General features: G+C 34.6%; 1 protein-coding gene across 5 annotated transcripts in view; it reads left to right on the plus strand.

The window, feature by feature from the left end:
* EXOC6B (exocyst complex component 6B) overlaps nt 1-16,922 on the plus strand; it is a 584,426-nt gene that overhangs the window by 148,173 nt on the left and 419,331 nt on the right. The gene's annotated exons all lie outside the window — the stretch shown is intronic.

Here is a 16,922-nt window from a genome sequence, read left to right on the forward strand (position 1 = left end):
CTGAAGCTGAGTCTTCACTCTTCCCTGCCTTCATTATAATATTTGAAAAGAAGGCTGCTCAGCCATGGAATTAACAACAATTACAAATTATTTTAATAGAAATGTTTGGGACACTTCGCTATCAAGAAATATTATTTTTGTCCTCAATTATTGAACATTTATTAGTTTAACATTTTAAGTTGATTTTGTACTTTTTAAAAAACTAGTTTTGCTTTTACTATGATATATAATTGTCTTTGATTTCTTCCCTCTTCTGCTCCTTCCCTCCAATTATCTTAGAATATATTGATTTGTTGAAGGTCAAAGACTTATCTCTATTGGTTCTTTGAAGATGCTTTTTTGTGTGACCTTCAGTATAGTTTTAAAGAGAAAGTTAGAACCAAGATCTGGAGTAGATAGTTTGCCAGTTCTTTGGACTTTATTTTTCACTATCTGTTTCCTTATTTAAATAAGATAGTTTTTCAAATTATAAAAGTAATACTTGCTTATGTAGGACTGTGGGGAAATAAATGAAATAAGAATTGCTTATAACTAATACTTAGAGATGACTACTGATGATGTTTTAGTAAGCGTTCTTAAGATTTTTTTATATGTCTAGCTTTTAAAATCTAGTACTATATTGTGAACATTTTTTATGTAAGAAAATATTCTTTAATACTAATTATCATTTGTATTTAGTGAGTGTTTTATTTTTCTCTTATATAAAAGTCTTTGCTGGACTCTTCAGGATTAGTACAGTGATTTTTATTCTACGAAATTTCAGAGACCCGGGTGTTTTCTGATTGCCGCCCTGTCATGTTTCAGTGCTACCTGAGGGTCCAACGTGACAGTACGGGTTACACCTTTTCTGGCCCTATTCCAGGCTGGAGGAGAGTTGTTCAACAGGAAAAGACCTAATGTTGAATAGGCATGATGATATGGTTAAGTAGTTAATAAAATAGATAACATATTGTTAATTAAAAATGAATAATGGGTTATAAATAATATGCATATATATTTATATATGTATATATGCAAGTATGCTTGTGCACACATACTAAAAGTGTCTGCAAGGACACAAGCAAATGATAATAGTAGTCTAGTAACCTTTGGGTGGCAGTTTTTTTGGATTTTTACATTTTTCAAAAACAGTTCTATGATGAATATCCATGAATAAAGATTTTTTTATATTCACTCATAGTGGATGAGTGTGTCTTTTTTCCACACTGTTGACAGCCTTTTCTTAAAAATAAACTTTTTCTAGTATAAAAAGGAAAAACTGATGATGTTATTGTTTTGATCTGCAATTTTTTGACCATTTTATTTATTTTTTTGTGAATTGCTGTTGCATTGATGTATTTAATATAATCATATCTGTTGAGCCTTTCCTCTGTTTTTTGTTATGAAATCTCCATTCTAAGAGTAAATAGTTATTTTCTTACACTATGGTTCTTTTAGTGTGAGATAGGAAACTGATAGTGTTTATTTTTACCAAAGTTTATCCATTTATTTCCTTTATTAAATAATTACTTTTTTTGTTACTGATTGAAGCACTACCTTTTAAGTCTTAGCTGTTTTTAGACTTTCTATTCTATTCATTTTTTCTTCTGCTTTTTGTTTTAACTACCTTTGCTTTACAGTATATTCTAATATCTGATATTTTAGTTTCTCTCATTACTCTTCAGTTGAAATGTTTTTGGAATTTTCATCTATTTATTAATTTCCAACATTTCTTTAGAAAATATTGTCATATTCCATAAGAACTGTTAAAAGTTTGAAAATAATTACATTACATTTTAACTTAATTTCTGGATGAATTGACATGTTTGTAATAGAGGCATCACATCCAGGAACATGTTAAGTATTTTCATTTATTCTGGCCTTTTTATGCCCATTAAGTTTTTCAGACCAACATATCAGGTAAGTTAAAACTGGGAGCCTTTGCAAAAATATCTCATCTCAGGAGTGGTTAACTAGTTCAGTATTACTGAATTAGAAAAGCACTTTCTACATAAAAATGACATTTGCAATTTTGGCTATCATGCTTCCAACAATTATTTGAATCTGTTATATATTTCAGTGCTCGTTTCCAGGCTTTGGATACTGGAATTTCTCCATGTTTGGACTCTTATTTTGATTAGTTTTGTGTTTTAGTGGAATGCATCTTTGAATCTTTTTCAGTAAGTTTACATGGGTTGGAATTTACATGGATGAAAATATTATGGAACTATTGTGTATCTGGAGACTTTTTTCCCTTCTTTTACAAATAACTTTGTTGACTAGAGAATTCCTGTGTCACATGTTTTTCCCTCCTCAATATATTTATTTTCCTTCATTATCTTCTTGTATTTATGGAGGAAGTCTGATATATCTGCTTGGTTTTTCTTTTTAGCTTGTTTTTTAAAAAATATCTATAATTTTAAAAATCTTGATAGTTTTGAATAAATTAGGATGCAGTCCCTCCCCACTAGCAATCACCGCACTGTTGTCCCTGTCCATGAGTTCTTTTTCCTTTTTGCTCAAACCATCCACCCTTGTAATTTTTTAAATTGACTTTCATATTTTCAAGCTAATGAAGTAAGTGATCATAGAGTTATTTCTGCATAAATGTCACTGATCCTAGCAGTGCTTTGTGTGAATGGTTACTAAAATCGTTCACTTAATAATTTGAATCATTGATCTAATAATTCTGGACCCTCAATATGTGTTGCATGTCAATAAGAAAGCTGGTTTGTCCTATTAAGTACAATTATTAGCTGAAGTATGGTTAGTTTGTGAAACCTGTAGAGGTAGGATTTATATTGAGACTTAGCTCTATATGGCCTACCAATGTTCAAAAGATAAACTGTTAGTAAGCAAGAAGAATGAATTAATTTATTACTCTATAGTGTTTGTTTTTAATCACTATCCCTGCCTTTTTCTTGGAAAGTATTTATGATAGTTCATGTAGAGTAAAACCCGAGAAAACAAGTTCAGCCTGTTTTCTGATTAATTAACCTATAAAATCGTATAGGCTGCTAAGTTGCTGAGAGAGTTTTGTGGCTGGAGCATTTGTGGCAGTCTTGATGTGTGGGTGGTAACAGCTGTTGGGCATTAGATTCAGAGACTTTGAGTTTAAAATAATCCTGGCATAAAGTTGTGTGGTTAAGAAAGGCAAAAAAAGAGAAATCGAAAAAGAAATTAACCACCCTCTGTGTTCAGCATGTAAACATTTACTGTACTTAGAAAGGATAAAAAGATACTTAGTTGTTTAGCTTGCTTCTCTGGAAGAGCCAAACAACGTGACAAAATCAGAGTTAACTTTCTGTGTCAATATTAAAATCTAGTCTCTCCCTCTTTCCAAGCTATGTAAATTTTCTTTGGGTTTTTCTTGGTTAATTCAGTGAAATCATAAACATGAGAGAAATTAGGAAACTTACCTCAGGATTTGATACATGTACTCCTTTTGTGAATAAAATAAGATTTGCTGGAAGACAGTTGTTAAAGATTTCTATATATATGGAAAGCTGGAAGAAAATATGTCTGAAAGTGTGTTTTTTAAAAAATTAAATGCAGGTTGTTGTGCAACGGTATGTTAACAAAGAAATAGATTTTTTTTTCAGAAATTTAAGCTACTTTCATTAGTCCTGTAGCCCTTTTGATGTTATTAATACTTAAGTTTAATTTAGATCCTTTTCTAGTAATGCTATAATCATTGCTAATGGAAACTTGGTATATTCCACTGAACATGTATATGGGAAGATGTATGTTTGACAAAATCTGTGTTAAACATTTGGCTCAAGTGTTAGGTCTCAAATCCTTAACTTTTCTCAACCAAATAATAGTATTTCTTTCTTTAAGTATTCAGGATTAGGGAGTGAAAATAGATGATTTTTAAAGTTTCTTATAACTCAACGTCCATTGAAAGACATTGTTCTAACAAGCTGTTTTCTAGGAAAATACAGAATGATTATAAAAGTAATTTTTCTTTTCTGCATAGGATTATATATATGAAATATTTTATAATTATACGATATATATAATATACATATGAGTATACACACATACACATATATACACATACATATGACCTAAGCCATGTGTATGGATATATGTATGTGTATATGGTATGTGTATACATATACATACATATATACATATGGCATATTTTTATAGAATTTTTTCTTAGCTAAGTAATGAGACAGTAATTATGGCTGTTTGTAGCAACAGGAAGAAAATTTCTATTATTAGGTCATTGTTGATATTTGCAAAGTGTTACTTGATTAATCAGGAAAAATGATAAGAATACTTTTTCTTTTAGAAACTGTTTGTCTATGTTATTGGCTAGTAAAAACAACAGCATTTTGGTGAATGAAGCCACTATTACAGGTTTTTTGATGTAGTTTGTACTATGGTAATAAAATCTGTTAAAAAGTTAGAATTTGGCCTGGCTGGTGTAGCTCAGTGGATTGAGCGCGGGCCTGTGAACCACATGATCGCGGTTCGATTCCCAGTCAGGCCACATGCCTGGGTTGCAAGCCAGTTCCCAGCAGGGAACTCATGGGAAGCAACCATACATTGATAGTTCTCTCCTTCTCTCCTTCCCTTCCTCTCTAAAGACAAATAAATAAAATCTTAAAAAATAAAAAGTTAGAATTTGTGAGTCTTCTCAGTACAAAAGTTAATCAGCTTTTGCTGTCCATGAAGTGGTTAACATTTCCCTTAGTTTTCTAACTTTAATATTTTGCAAAATAAAGGTACCAAGGAGGTGGCAATAGTTTTGTAGTTGTTGGGTAGTTTTTTTTTAAGATTTTATTTATTTATCTTTAGAGGGGAAGGGAAGGGGGAAGAGAAATATCAATGTACGGTTGCCTCTCATGTGTCCCCTGCTGGGAACTGGCTTGCAATGGGAACTGGCCTGCAACCCAGGCATGTGCCCTGACTGGGAATCAAACCACGATCCTCTGGTTTGCAGGCCTGCACTCAACCCACTGAGCTACACCAGTCAGGGCTGTTGGGTAGTTTTGTTACTGACCTGAATAAGTGTAAATATGATATCGCATTTAGGAGGCCGGGGGCTCTATGGCTGCATTGGTAGGACTTGGGTTTAATACGATGTTGAGCAAACCAGAAAGACATGTAGATGCAAATGTGTATTGAGTAGAGAGAGAAGGATTTGTATAGGTGAGGTATAAACCACAAGGAAGATACAGATTCAGTGATTCATTAAAAGATGACTTCATTATAACTACATAGGGTTTATTATAGAATTCAAACCCTTAATATGACAACATAACACAACATGCCCTTTATTATTACCACTGTTCGATACTTAATAGAAATTCAATCAGTCCAATAAAAGAATGAGTTGTGAAAAATACAAAGAGGAGCAGAATTACTTTAACCTGCAGTGTAATACTGTTTATTGGAGAAGCCTGAGAAAACCAATTGGAAAGTGATTTTAACTAATAAGATTTTGTGACTAGCTACATACATAGAAAAGTCAATTATTTACTATATGCAAGAAAGATAAAGTGGTAAAAAGGATCCTATAGACAAGAGCACTGACAATAACCTACACATACTCTAACACACAGACACACACATAAATATATCTCCTAGGAATAAATAAGATACAATCAAACAATTAAGTTAAATTAACAAACTCACAAAGTAGATGCAGGATCTGTCTATGTGGGGAAGAGGACAAGACATTATTAAAGGACATCAAATGACACTTTAATAAGTGAAGGTAATGTGTTGATGGATAGAAAATCATAAATTTAACATAGTTATAATGAATGTCACAATGAAATGAGATTCTTTTGGATAAAATTGGGAAAGTGATTCTAGAATTCACTTGATGGAGTAACTACAACCATATAACCATGAATAATGGTGCATAGCTTTTGTGGTATGCATTTGTGATTTGTTGCAAGCATATGAAAATATATGAAAGCATAATGTAATGGTAATGACAGACAGAGCAATAGACTAGAGTAGAAAGTACCTAAAGTAACCATATATGATAAAGGTGGAATTTTAAATCACTCTTTGAAGACTATAAGGGTTTGGTGTGGCATATAAACACTACAGGCTGGTTAAAGAGGTAAATGTAAAAAGACCCATCAAAGTACTAAACAGTATATATGAACTGTTTATTAATCTTGGGCTTCTAAACATGATACCAGAAGTTTACAAATGTCTGGAAAAAGTTTGTTACGTTTCATTATAAAATTAAAAATCTGACTGACTTATTAAAGTCAAAAGTGAAAGGCATATCACAGACTGTATAGGACTTGATTCCAAAATATGCAAAGAACTCTTAAAACTCAGCAATAAAATGATGACATTGAAAAGTGGGCAGAAGATCTGAACAAGCACTTAAGCAAAGGAAGATATTAATATGGAAATCAGCATATGAAACGATGTTCCATATCATGTGTCATTAGGGAATTACAAATAAAGATGAAAATGAGGTACTACTCTGCACCCATTATAATGGTTAAAACTTGAAACACTGGCAAACACCAAAACAGGCAAAGTTTGTGAAGCAGCAGGAACTTTCAGATGATCCATCAATCATACTTTTATGTATTTGCCCAAGTGAGTCAAAAACTTGTCTTTACACACCAAATTCTGCACACGAATGTTTAGAGCAGCTTCATTCAATGACATTGCCAAAATTTGGAAGCAGCCACAATGTCATTTTGCAGGTGAATGCATACATAAACTGTGGCACATCCAAGCAAATGGAATACTGTTTATTACTCAAAAGAAATGCAACTGCCAAGCATAAAAAGACATGGGGAAACCGCAAATGCATATTGCTGTGGGGATGAAGCCCATCTGGAAAGGCTAACTTATGGTACGATTCCAACTGTATAGCATTCTAGAAAAGGCAAAACGGATTAGGAGATGGGGGAGAGAGTGGATAGGTGGAGCACAGGAGATTTTTAGGATAATGAAATTATTCTGTGATAACTATAATGGTGGATACATGCATGACACTGTACATTTCTTAGTATATCTGAATTTTTTTTATCCAAAGAAACCTGAAACACTAATTTGAAAGAATATAAGCACCTCTACGTTAATTGCAGTGTTATATACACTCACTAAGCTTTGGAAGTAGCCCAAGTGCCCATCAGTAAATGAGTGGATAAAACAACATTTACACAATCAAATACTACTAGGCTAGAAAAAAAAGAAAATTTTATCTTTTGCCACAGAATGCATGGACATGGAGAACACTATGGTAAGTGTAATAAGCCAGTCAGAGAAAGACAAATATGATTTCACTCATATGTGGAATCTAATGAACAAACTGAATAGAGAGCAGGCAGACAGCTCTGGGGGTGGGGGCGGAGTTAAGGCATGGAGGGATTGAGCAAAAAGGCAAAAGGACTCCTGGGTTTGGAAACAGTTGGTGACTGAGGAGGTGGGAGGTGAGTACAAGGGAGAAAAATGGTAATGGAAAAAATATAATAAACATAAATTACCCTCCCCATAGGACTGTACACTGCAGAGTGAACCTTAATGTAATCTGTGGACTTTAGTTAATAATAATTTATTGTGGCTCATCAATTGTAACCGAGGTGCCATACCAATGTAAAGTGTTAGTTTAGAAAGCTCATTCCGTAAGAAAAGGCAGGCAAATAACAACTGGGAAAGTAAATAGTTAATATCTTTATATTTAGAGAACTCTGATGACAGCCTTATAAAAATGGGCAGAAAACATGAACAGATTGTTTACAAAATAAGACAGGTTCAGTAGAAATAATAGAAATGTAGTTTAAACTCTAATATGATACCATTTGCCACCCATGAAATTAGCAGAGACTTTGAAAAAGTGATAATATACTGTGACCACGAATGTAGAGAAACGGCCATTTTTATATACCAGTACTTCTGCTTGGAGGAAATATTGGTTAATGAAAAGAAAATTTGAGAACACACATCAAAGCTTTTAAAGCCTTGACCTAGAATTTCGAGGTTGAAGGGTTATCCCAGCCCAGATGATCAAGGACGTGTGCAAAGATCTAGGTGTAAGGATATGCACCGTGAAACTTGTCAGTACAAATTGGAAACCAACTAAATGTGCACCATTAAGGAATGGTTGAGTAAATTACTGTACGTGAAGACAGTGGGAAACGTGCTGAAAGGGAGTTCTAGAACAGGGGTTTTCAAACTTGAATGTGCTTCGTAATGACTAGGCCCTCATTTTCAGAAGTTATGATTTGGCAGATCAGGGTAAGACAGATGAACTTGTACCAGGGATGTGGATGTTGCTGGTGTGGGGACCATGTTTTGAGAATCACTTTTTAACAGAAATATTTAGGGAAAGAATGCCAGTTATAAATCAGTGTTTATAATTTGTATAATAATATGCACTAAGATATTTACAGCGATTATTTTATATAATGGAAATATGGGTGATTTGAATTTTTTCCTTGTCATTAGTGAAGAAATACCATTTTTAAACGAAGGAAAAAATGGAAACAACTTTAAAAACAAAAAGATAAGGTGGAAGAAGTGTTTGGTCCTTTTCAGGTTCATCATGAGAAGTAAATATCTCAGGCTGTACATGAATGATTTCTTTCTCCTCTGTGATCTCCCACACACAGTTATAAAGGTGTATCAATTTGACTTTCTAAATGTTTCTTTAACATTTCTTTAGTTTGCCGTTCCTTCTGCCTTGCTTCAGTTTAGTCTGTTACAATCTCATCATTGAGTATCTGGAATAGGCTCTGAATCTGGTTCCCTTGCCTCCACTTTTATTCTCTTCCAATCCAGTTTTTATACAGTAGACGGAGGCACCAACCACTTAATGCGTTTTTAGCTGCCAGGATAAAATCTAGACTCTCACCTCTCTGCTTGTCTTTCATAATTCCCTTCTGTCCATACATACTGAGCTCCTTTTATTTCAGTTTGTATAAGATATATTTTAATTCCCCCATTCACATCTGGACCCCACCCATCCTCACTATTTTGGGGGCTTATCCTCCTACTTCACCCTGCCCTGGCTAACTTCTGATGACTTCAACGTAAATGGGATTTCCTTTGGGGAGCTTCTTCCAAGGTACTTCCTTATACTACTTCCTAGTTCTTTATTAAGAACCCTTTCTGTGTACTTCCATGGTACTCTTTAGTTTTCTTATCATAGGGCCTTCCACATTCCATTTTGGTTGCCTCTTATCTGTATTATCCATTTGAGTCTAACAAGCCCTCAGGAGACAGGGGTCAGTGACTGGTATAGAGTGGGAGCTTCAGACATAATTGATGACTGAGTGACTGACTGAATGAATGAAACAGGAAGATGAGATGTAGTGACGTACTGATGTAGGGACCCTACATGTAATTTTTGTAGTCTGCTCAAGTTAGACTGGAATTCTGTGTTTCTTTGTTCTGCCAGAAGCTAAACTTGGAAAGGATTTGGAGGACAATTATCCTGATGATGAATAAAGAACTAGAAAGCAGAACCAAGGAGGCTAACAATGTTTGGGGCATTGAGATTACGACTTCTCTGAAAGATAATGGGATGATCTAGTAACTATCTTTAAATATATGCACCCACAGTTCATTTTCTAAGAATACTGATAAGGCATTCTCTACCATTTCATGAGGAAAAAGAATTTGGTTGGTTCTATAGAAGAATTTAAATTTAGTGCATGGGGAAAAATTTAATGACTGCCAAGAAATCTTAGAATTATTTACTCAGGCGATGGAAAGTGCCAATTTTTGTTTTGTTTTAATTTGTAAAAAACTTTGTAAGTAGAGAAGTATTGTAAAAAAATAGGTAAAGGTGATTTCTGATGTTTGTTTTGTCAGTAAAAAATAGGTAATTTTAGTGCCTCAGATACTATAGTAATTTAAAAGTAAGATTTCTCACCCAGCAGTCCCACTGGATATTTATCTGAAGAAATCTAAAACACTAATTTGCAATAGCTAAGATACAGAAGAAACCTAAGTGTCTATTGACACATGATTGGGTAAAGATATGGTATGTATTTATAATGGAATATTACTTGGCCATAAAAAGAATGAAGACTTATTTGCAACACTAGGGATAGACCTAGAGGGTTTTGTGCTAAGTGAAACAAGTCAGAGAAAGACAAATACCATATGATTTCACTTATATGTGCAATCTAAAAAACAAAGAGAACAGAAACAAACTCATAGACACAGAGAACAAACTGATGGTTGCCAGATGAGAGGGGCTTGGGGGACTGGGAGAAAAATGAAGGGATGAAGAAGTACAAATTGGTAGTTAGAGAATAGTCGTGGGGATGTAGAGTACAGCACAGGGAAGGGAGTCAGTAATGATGTGATAACTGTGCATGTTGTCAGATGGGTACTAGACCGGGGGCGGGGGATGCTTCGCAAGCTATATAAATATCGACCCACTCTGCTATACACCTGAAAGCAATAATGCAGTGGATATCAATTGTACTTGAAAAATAAAAAAATAAAATGAATACAACTAAAATTTCTCCTCCAATAGAGCTGTTGAGATTTGAATATTGTTGATGTTGAATAGTTTTTCTGACTAATTATTAGGTAGCCTCACCAATTTTCTCTCAAGATTTAAGGTATTTTAGCTTTCATCAGTAGAGAAAATACTAATGTCAAAATTCGAGATGTTAATAATCAATATACAGAGAGCTATTTGGGGGTAACATGAACTTAGCAAGCAGTGTTGACTTAAATGAGTGATGTGTATCCTGTATAATGAGTAGAATGTGAGGTTTAGCTTTCTCTACAGCTGCAGGAGACATTTAATTAATACGGAAGCAATTATCTTGACAAGTAAATCAAACTCAATTAGATCTCAATTAGAACACTAACATTTTCTCAAATTTTGCATGGTGGCCAGATGGTTATACTTTTTTTTACTCCCTCCCCTCCCTTTTTTCTTTTAAAGATTCCTTTCCCACTGCTGTGTTCATTAGGTATAACCCCTCGGTTTTGTTTTCTTGTTTGGGGGAGGAAAATTGAAATTGAACATATATCAAAATTCTCATATGTGGCAATGCATGATTTTGTTTTATAGAAGTTTGGAAAAGTGATAAATGTTCTCACTTATAAAATTAATAAATTTCAAATGAGAGATTGTGGATCACTTAGGAAAAGACTTTCAGAAGGCATTTAATTTATCCCTCTGCTGGAGGCAGCTCAAATCACAACTTGATTTATATATCATGTCATAATTTTATTTTGTCTTCCAGTAGAATGAAAACATAGAGCTTTTTAGGATTAATAAGTGAGGCATTCCAATTAAAAACTGCTCTATAATGCTCACTAAATAAGATGCTAATGTATTATCTTCTACTAACCAGTTAGTTATACTTAGAACAAGTGTCTTCAGAGCTTCTCCTTTCAAGTGCCCTTTTCAAAGTTCAACAAAATTTATATCAATTCAGGCACAGGTCTTAAATCTAATTTTCTGCAGCTTATTTGGTTTTTTACTCCTAGATGAAGGGGGAGAATGATGCAGTGCAGTCAGCATTAAATTGTGCATTAGGACTGCAGGCTTTGTGGCCAAACTACCCGAATTCCAAATCCTGGCTGTGTTACTTCCTAACTGTGAGGCTTTGGGCAAGAATTTAACTCCTTGATACATGGTCTAAGGTAATACACCTAACTGAAAGTTAGTTGAAGATTTAAAGCAGATAAAGTATAGATAGTGCTTAGTCAGTAATTCCTGGTACACAGTAACATCAGTAAAAGTTGACTGTAGTTTTCGTTGTTATTATTAATTTACTTTATCATTGGTTTTGTTCAATCACTTGTTCAATGAATACTTGGGTGATACTAGTCTTTAGATAAACTTAATTCTGAAACTTAAGGACTCAAAATTTTACAGCTTTAGTATATGCATAAAATTTTCAGGAGGATTAGGTAGTTTTCTAAATTATTCTTGTTTCCATTTTTTTTTAACTCTTCTAACCATTCTCCAAATATTCTGTGTGAGGCACTGGTGAGTATTTTGTGTAACGGATCAAAGAGTAAATACAGAGTAAATAAATATTTTAGGTTTTGGGGTAACATATGGTGTCTGTTACTCCCCCCCTTTTACTTTGAAATAATTACAGATTCATAGGAAGTTACAAAGATAATACAAAGAGGTCTCATATAACCTCCACGCACTTTCCCAAATGTTTACATCTTAAATAATTGTGGTACAATATTAAAATCAGGAAATTGACATTGATAAAATGTAGGTGCATAGTTCTGTTATCACACGTGTATATTCATTCATTCCTGTCACTACCACCTGAATCCGCATTCAAGATATAGAACTATTCCACCGACCACAAAGGACCCCCTTGTGCTTCTCCCTTATAGTCACACCTGCCCCTCAGCTCAACAGCTCTACCCCCTGGAAACCACCGATCTGTTCCCACTTGAGTCACCGTGAGACTGTTTTATGAATGGAATTGTGCAGTATGTGACTTCTTGTGATTGTCTTTTCCACTTGTTCTTGAGATAGATTGTTTCGTATGATGGATGTGTGAGTCAAAATAAAACTGTTAGTGCTGCAGTGTTTTATTATGTGAACTTTTTGAGGAATTGGTCTATTTCAGCTAAGTTGCCAAATTTATGTGTGTAGAGTTGTTTGTAGTTTTCCATATGATACCACATGATTACCAAATTTGTCAATCTTATCGATATTCTCAAAAAACCACATTTTGTTGTATTGATTTTTCTGTTTTCAGTTTTAATTGGTTTGTGTTTTTATCCTTAGCATTTCCTTCCTTCTGCTTGTTTTGGGTTTATTTTGCCTTTCTTTTTCTAGTTTCTTGAGGTGGGAGCTTGAATATTGAGTGGAGATATTTTGTCTTTTCTAATATAAACAATTAGTACTATAAATTTCCACACTGATTTAGCTGTGTCCTACAAATTTTGGTGATTTATTTACATTTTCACTTAGTTCAATACATTTTAAAATTTCCTTTGAGACTTTTTCTTAACCCATGTATTGTTTAGATGTGTTTTTTTAGTTTCCAAGTGCGTGGAAGAGTCATTATTTTCAGAGATCATACCCTCTGATTTCAATTCTTTTAAATTTGTTGGCTTGCAAGATAGTCTGTCTTGGTCTATGTTTGTGGGTACTTGAAAAAATGGGTATTTGGTTGTTATTGTGAGGAGTGTTCCATAAATGTCAATTAGGTCTTGTGGGTTGACATCATTGTTGAGTTCTTCTATATCTTTATTGATTTTCTGTCTACCTGTCCTAGCAGTTGTTGAGATTGGGGTGTTGAATGTCCAGATATTACTGAATTTGGCTATTCCTCCTTTCCATTCTATTACATTGTTCTTCATTAACACCTTTCAGGGGTCCCCTGTTACCCACTGGCCAGTGTTAAAGTTCTGGCTCCCTCTTCTGCCTTTTCTGACAGCATCTCTAAAATGAGGGGTGGGAGTGAGGGCACCTCATTATAGTCTGGGGTGAATGGAAGTCTGAGCCTCACTAGGCCTTTGATGAGGTGGTGGTGGATGAGGTGGCAGTTTTTTCTCTGGTGTTTGGCTGGAGTGGAGCAGTCAACTGTGTAAAAGATTTGTCTTGATACACAGTCCCTTTCCTAGTCCTTCGGCTAGAGACGGAATTTTGTATATCTTCTTTCTTTTGTCTACTTTCATTGGCTTTTCCAGGTTGCTGGCTTCTTTATTAGGCAGTGTGATATGTATCAGTCAAAATAAAACCCAGGGAAGTCACTGTGATGTCATTTTGCTGGATCCTGAGATCCCTATCACCTTCTTACCTCCTCTTAGAATATTTATGTAATATTTAGAGTTTTTAGCTATATGTACTTAGCAGAAAGTATAGGGAAAAATACATCTATTCTGTCTTTCTGGAAGTGGAAATTTGTGTTTCTTTTTCATTATTTTTTCTAAGACTTTATTTTTATTTTTATTTGTTTAGAGCAATTTTAGATTCACAGAAAGATTGAGGGGAAGGTAAAGAAATTTCCCTGTAAACCCTCCCACCATACACACATAGCTACTTCTGTTATCAGCATCCCCTGCCAAAGCAGGACGTTTGTTGCAATTGATGAGCATACATTTATACGTCATAATCACCCAAAGTCCATAGTTTACATTATGGTTCACTCTTGCTGTTTTGCATTCTGTGGCTTTGGACGAATGTATAATGACACGTACCCACCATGCTGGTGCCACACAGAGTAGTGTCACTGCCCCAGAACTCTCCTCTTTGCTTCACTTGTTTACTGCGTGTGCCCAGCCCTTGGCAACCACTGATCTTTTCCCTCTCTTCAGAATTTTGCTTTTTCCAGAACGCTGTATTGTTGTAATCATAAAGTATGTAGTTTTTTTAAGATTGATTTTTCCAACTTAGAATATACATGTAAGGTTCCTCCATGTTTTTCCATTGATTGATAGCTCTTTTTAAAAATGCTGAATAATATTTCATTGTCCAGATGTAGCACAGTTAATTTATCCATTCACCCACAGAAGGACATCTTAGTATTTTTTTAAGTTTTGGAAATAGTGAATAAGGCTACTATAAACATTTGTGTGCAGAGTGCAGGTTTTCATGTGCATATGAGTTTCCAACTCTTGGGTAGATACCAAGGAGAATAATTGCTGAATTGTGTGGTGAGGGTATGTTTAGTTTTGTAAGAAAGAACTGAACTGTGGTACCGTTCTTATATTCCCACCAGTAATGAATGAAAATACCTGTTGTTCAAGATTCTGTCACTATTGGATGTTGTCAGTGTTCAGGATTTTGACCATTCTCTTAGGTGCGTAGTGATATCTCATTGTTTAGTAGTGTCTTTTTTGCACAAAATGTAAAAAATAAAAGGCTGTGGAGCAGATACGGCTTGTGGCTGTGGTTTCCGGCAAGATGGCTGCCTTTATGTCACTGCTCTCCTCTGGAGTCTTTCTCTGGGTTCGGAATGTGCTGCGATTTTTTTTTAACCTGCCAACTCTTTTCTGCCTTTGGACCTTCACACATGTCCTTTCATCTGGGTCATACTTACCTCCATTTCCTCCCTATATATCTCCTATTTATCCTTCAGATTTCAGCTTAAATATCACTTCAAATGGGCCTTTCTTGACCCTTAGTGATTTAAGGTAGATCCCATATGCTACTTCATAACGTGCTCAACTTCTCTTCCATAGTACTTGTGCCAGTATCTTATTAGAAATTTGTGCACTGGGTGGGGGCGGCGGGGGGGCAGGACTGGGAATATAAGACAGAAAACTGTACTTGAACAAGAATTAAATTTAAAAAAAAGAAATTTGTAAGCATGACTGTTTGTTTTAACATTTGTTTTTATTCTTACAAAATTGTAAGTTCTCTAATAGAACAGACTATTTTATTAAATAGCTTACACTGCACTAGAATAATATTTCAATATTTAATACAATAGTTGATGCTTTACTTTTATTAAGGAGAAGTTGAAACTTTTAGGGAGTCAGCCCCCAAATATTATTCTAAGTGTTTTATCTATGTTTGCTAATTTAATAGTCATAGAAATCTGTAAGGGAAAATATTCTTATTCCTTTACATAGGTGAGGATGCCGCAGCTGTTAAGAGCTAAAGACATTTGTTTAGGTTGGAGAGTTAGAAAGGACCAGAGTCAGCAGGTAGCCTGAATCCAAACTCACTCAGTTTTAATTACACTAGTGGTTCTCACTGACGCTTCAGAACCTTGATGGTGATAGGAGGTGGGGGAGCGATGTGAAAACAACAAGGACAACAGCAGAAACGAACACTGTCTGATCCCTCTAGCTCCTCTCCCGCTGCAGGGGCAGGGGAAGGCTGCTGGGATGTGCGCCTGTGTTTGGAATTCCTGTACCTCCACCTGCTGGCAGAAGAGTACATTTCGTTAAAGGACTTACTTGGTCAGAGGGACAAGTTTTGTGTTTTGTAATTTGCAGTTGAATGAAAGAAATGCTGTAATATGAAATTAAAAAAAAGATATGTCAGTGGCTATACTGAGGAGGGTACATTTTTTTCCCACCTGGTCAGTTTAATGAGATTTGTTCACCTCTCATTCCCTTCATTGGGATGGCAATGTGGAAATTCAGAAGCTGGTGTCTAAGACTTCCTTTCAGGGGGCCGGTCAGTGTAGCCTCTCCCCAGTAGAACAGAGGAGCTGCATTAGGTACTAAGGAAGGTGAACTACGTAGAACATCAGAGAATGCCATTGTCAAATTTCTGCGTATTTTTCTCTAGAATTTTTGTCTACATGGTTGTGCTTTTTAAGATGCAGTTTTAATTTTACTGTATGTGCAGCTGTGTGTCTTACTTTATGCATCTACTGATAAGTATTTTCATGTTCTATATTCCATGCAAACATCACTTTTAACAAAAGTGTAGAGAGCCATATGTTAATCAATTATTCTTACTAATTAATGGATATTTCGATTTCCAGTTTTAAAAAATATTAAAACATATGCTCATAGCCTTTTCCATTAAGATCATTTAAGATTGAGTCTGAGAAATGGAATTGTTGAGTTGAAGAATATAAATATCTTTAAGGCCCTTGTTTACACATTAACAAATTGTTTTCCAAATTGAATTTTCCCATTTTACTGATACTTTCGGAGATGTTTTGTTTCATTGTACTTTTGCCAGTCCATGTATTATTACTTTCTTCAGTCCTTTAAAATTTAATAGGCATTGCTTTACTCTGCCTTTCTCTCATCAGTGGTAAGACTAAACATTCTAGAATGTTTATCCACCAGATACCTTTCTCTTTCATGACTTGTGAGTTCATTTCCCTTCTTCATTCTTCTGTACTAATGGGAAACTAGTTAAAATTTTTTAAAATTATGGATTTGTATCTACTCCCCATATATTATTTTTTTGGTGTGATTTGTTTTTATGTTTGGATATTTATATTTGGTTATATCATATAATATAGATTGAGTGTTTTACTCCTTCTTAATTTAACTCTTTAGTCCATCTGAAATTTTGGGGGGCAGAG

This window comes from Sturnira hondurensis, unplaced genomic scaffold (assembly GCF_014824575.4).
Source record: "Sturnira hondurensis isolate 20B ecotype Veracruz unplaced genomic scaffold, ASM1482457v3 Scaffold0006413, whole genome shotgun sequence".
Lineage (NCBI taxonomy): Eukaryota > Metazoa > Chordata > Mammalia > Chiroptera > Phyllostomidae > Sturnira > Sturnira hondurensis.